General features: G+C 52.4%; 1 long non-coding RNA gene across 1 annotated transcript; it reads left to right on the top strand.

Moving 5' to 3' along the window:
• Positions 1-632: 632 nt before the first annotated feature.
• On the top strand, positions 633-3,956 carry LOC129735154 (uncharacterized). The gene is made up of 2 exons (XR_008730600.1): positions 633-705; positions 3,916-3,956. It is a non-coding gene; the product is annotated as an uncharacterized LOC129735154 (long non-coding RNA).
• Positions 3,957-4,433: the final 477 nt, after the last annotated feature.

Genomic DNA, 4,433 nt, shown 5'->3' with positions numbered 1-4,433 from the left:
GGCTGCGGGAGCGGCGCGGGCGAGCCGGGGGAGCTGCGGGTGACGGGCGCCCCCCGAGCGGCTGCGGAGGACGGGCACGACCGCGGCAGAGGCCGCGAGTGCGGCGTGAAGGTGCCGGTCAGCCGGAGCCGCCTCCCGCGGGGGGCCCGGGCTCGCTGCCGGGTCTCCGCGCGGTCGGGGCTGTCGCTGCCGAGGTTCGAGACGTTTCGCCGCCGCCCCTCGCCCCGACACGCTCCTGCGACGGCGGCGCTGGCCGTGCCCGGCTCGGGGCAGGCGTTGGCCAGCCGGAGAGCGGACCCCTTCTCCGGGAGAGGCCGGAGCGAGGCGGCGAGCGCCGGGGAGCGCGCAGGGAAGGGAGCGGGCAGCCCTGCGCAGGGGGCGAACCCGGGGGCTGCGCCGCGGCTCCGCACTCGCGGCTCCGCCTCAGCCGCCGGCAGCCCCCGCAGAGCCGGCCCCGGCCCCGCACCGCGCCGCGCCGCGCCGCAGGCAGCCCCCGGCGCCCCGGGAAGCGTTGCGGACCGACGGCTTGCACGTAGGGGGTCAGCAGAAGGCAGCTCTGCGCCTTAAGTGGCGACGTAGAGAAAAGATGTGAGGGTCTGCAGCGAAGCACAGCAGAGGGTCCGGAGGACGGGCGTGTCGCAGGCGCTTGGCAGCACACGGCCTCGGGAGGGGGAACAGACGCCATGGGGCAAGCTGGGGCACAAGGTAAGCTCAAGGAGAACCAGTTGGTTAATGGGACCAAACAGAAATTACTTGAACTGTGCATGAACACTTGAGTGAAACTAAAGACCGCTGTGCCTTTAAATGGGGACGAGGCTCGTAAGACCCAGTGAGGGTTAAGTGTGACTAAAGGTCATCGTAAACGGTTTTTCCAGGTGTATAAAGTATTTCCCTGTCGCGAAGAGCTGTGCTAGCTTTGTGGGTTTGCCCCCCAGCTCCCGTCCCCGCAGACACGCGTAGCTGGTCCCTCGGCCGTGCGGGTGCTCGATCCGTTGCGCGGCGGGCGATGGGATCCGGCCGTTGGACGGCAGCATCAGGTCCCGAGGAGACGGTCGCTGCCGGCCTCGGCGCTCGGAGGGGCTGCGCGACGTCCCGGTGCGACATGTCCCTTCCCGGGGCTCGCCCCCCGTCTGGGTGCGAGGGGGGTGGCGGCCCGGCGAGTGGCGGGCCTGCCGGGGTGGGAGATGCGGCTCCAGGTGCTTTGGCCGCCGGCCCGGACGGTGCTTTCGCCTCTCGTTACGCGTTCGGGGGAGGCAGGAGGGTCGCCGTTACCGTCAGCGAGCCCGTGCTGCCGCCGCTGCCCGGCGCCGGGGCTGTGTGGCATCCCGGGGTGGCGGGGAGCGGAGCGATGCGCCTCGTCCTTGCAGGGTGCTGAGCTGCCCTTCCCCGGGGCCAGGGCTCGCTGCCGCTTCCAGCTGCGCAGGATTTGGTCCCGCAGCCTCAGGGTGAGGGCTGGATTTTCGCGAAACGAGGAGGAGCTGCTGGCACCTTCTGTACTGGCGGGCGGCTTGATTTCTTGCTGTGCTTTTCGTACATTTTTAATAGCCCGGTGGAGTACAAATTGTAAAGGAAACTTCATACGCAGAGTTTTAGAGTTTGAAGAGAGATTATTCACCCTCCAGCTGTCGTGAGGTTTCACCTCTCCTTCCTGGCAGGACTGATCTTCCAGTTAGAAGTGAAACAAGGTCAAACGGTTAAAAAAAAAGGTTTCCTTCTGTCAGGGCGAATCTAAATCAATCAAATTCCCGGGCACCAAAGTGTGTTGTGTAACAAATGTGAGTGCAAAGGTAAGCACGTAGCTACAGGTAGCAGAAGAGCATGTGCGAGAGAAGTTGTGGGTCTTCTCTCTAAGTTCTAACACCTTGCTCTTTGCGCTGTTCTTCTGCAAATTTGCCTGGATTTTAAGCATGGACAGAAGAGGGAGAGAACGAACATATGCATTTGATTTACTTAATAGAAAATATCTTGGCAGAAACACATGCTTGTGCTGTGTATTCTGTTAGAGTTTGGCTTTTTAAAATACTCGTATGTTCTGTCTAATGAAAAGCTGGTAGTATCTCCCATTCACCTAAGAATATATGTTCAAACATAGCTTGAGGTATGCTGCTAATCACGTTAAGAAAAATGTATAGCTTAATATCAAACTAGCTAAAGTGCAGTCACTGGGGAATATCTCGGTGCTTGTAAACTTTAATTTAAAGAGTGCTATGAGGCTGGATTACCCGATAACCAGTACAATTGAAACAGCAATATAGCCCCTCTTTTTTGAAGGAAGACTGTAGGTCATTTTGAACAGCATAGAATCATAGAATCATTTAGGTTGGAAAAGTCCTTTAAGATCATTGAGTCCAGCCATTAACCTAACACTGCCAAGTCCATCACTAAACTGTGTCCCTGAGCACCACATCTACACATCTTTGAAATGCCTCCAGGGATGGTGAGGCCACCCTGAAACTTCCCTGGGCAGCTGGTTCCAGTCCTTGACAACCCTTTCAATGAAGAATTTTTTCCTAATGTCCAATCTAAACCTCCCCTGGGGCAACCTGAGGCCATTTCCTCTTGTCCTATCCCTTGTATCCTTGTTGGATCTGGTAGAAATGATCCCTAAATGGCAGTGTGTGAAGGATTAATTTAAATTCCAGATTCTGGTTGCCTGGCATTAGCAAAAATAAAGTTTTAGTGTTATTTCTCTTAACAGTTAAAAATTAGATGCAGGAAAAATAAAGAGAAACACTAAGTACTGAATTCTGCCCCCCCCCCCCCCCGGCCCCCATTTACATTTGGTAAGACAGAACTAATTTGCTCTCCTATCTGCTGTGCATCCTGGTGCTGAGCTAATCTTTTCTATGCCCTAGATTGTTATTAGCCTTGCTTGCTTATTACTGAAAGATTTACTTTCTAGGACTCCTTTTAATTCCATTTGCTCCTACACTGCCTTTCGTCTTAAATGTTATTTTTTTGTGGTGTCCTTTGAAAGATTCTTGGCCTTTTCTAACCTGGGACAAATTTATAGTAGCCTGCTCGAGTTTTCCTAATCGTTAATGATCTTCCCAGCAGGATATGTTCTTTGTCTTCTTCCTAACATGATTCGGGACACATTCTGTTTTAAAGTGCCCTTACCCTTGAACCATTGTGCTGGGATTTAGTGTATTGACCCAAACTCTAGTAGATTTTTCTTGAGGCTTTTCTGTGTCACTTTGCACAGCGCTCATAAGATACCTGCTGTCAAAGTGCTTGCATTTTAGTAATAACACCTTGGCATTGTTAAATTAAGTCTGTTTAAATTTTCCTTTGGCCGACTCATCTGTTTTAATTCCTTAAGTATTCAGGTTTGTTCTGAGACAGGTCGAGGAAAGGAGCACTTGTTCTTTACAGAGGATGAAATAGCAGAAATAAATGTGTAAATAGGCATGACCATTAGGCCATCAGGGGTGTTTCTGTGGGTATGCCTGCCATGCCCAGAATGGTGTAAGAACAGTAATCCGCTTTGCAGATTTGGCTGTATGACCATATCACTATGTTTAGAGGTGCAGGCATCAATAGATGCAAGTGTTTTCACAGAATTAAGAAAACCATCTTGTCCATGCAGTCCAGCCATAAATGATGCCGAGAACAACAAATAATAGAAAAAAAAAAGTCTTTTCAGAGGCATATGAGTAAATAGAGTATTCTGTGCTGTCCTGTACATGCATGTGTGTACATGTATTCGTAGCCAGTGAGTCATGGCTCCTAAGCCTGATTTAAAAACTGAATGAGTTCATTATAATCCCCCTCCCCGCCTTCCCACCCCACCCCCCCAAAAAAAAATAAATCTGAGGAATCAATCTAATCTGCTTTACTAAATGAACATGTGAAAGTGCTTACCAGGGATAAACCTGGGGACTCTACATATTTCTCTCTTTTTTCCTCCAACAGAATGAAAACACCTTTGAGACAATAAAGGAGTTGGAAGAGGAGCCAGTGTGTCCCATTCAGTATTCTCTGTGTATCTGCGTGCACCGCTTCCCCTGTTTGGTTTCTGATCGAGACGGGAAGGACAGGGAGGGTGTAAGGACATTGCAACTCTCAGAGAGAAGATAGGCTTTTGTGCTGGCTTCAGCCAGTTCTGAGCTCTTTGGGGCTTAAATCTCCCCAGAATGGGTGTGATGTTGAGTTGTCTACTCCAGGGCAAATGGAGAGGAGGAGGGGCGCCTGGAGGGAGGACCACTGGCGCAGGGGACACCCTGAGCATCAGAAGTTGTTGGAACCAGTGATGACTAGAGCTGTGACCAGGGGGGACCTCTCAGATTTCTCTGCATGTGGTACCCCAGTTGCTGGGACATACATGAAGCAGAGATTGTGCGGTGTGGCGGGAGGGTGACTTGGTTTGCAAAGGGGGAGCTCAGGCCAAGCCCCTGCAAGGCAGGTAGAACTGCAGATCCTCCCTGTGCTTC

Source organism: Falco cherrug, unplaced genomic scaffold (assembly GCF_023634085.1).
Source record: "Falco cherrug isolate bFalChe1 unplaced genomic scaffold, bFalChe1.pri scaffold_41, whole genome shotgun sequence".
NCBI classification, from domain to species: domain Eukaryota; kingdom Metazoa; phylum Chordata; class Aves; order Falconiformes; family Falconidae; genus Falco; species Falco cherrug.
The sequence above is the reverse complement of the archived record's forward strand: the minus strand, read 5'-3'. Positions and strand labels throughout refer to the sequence as shown.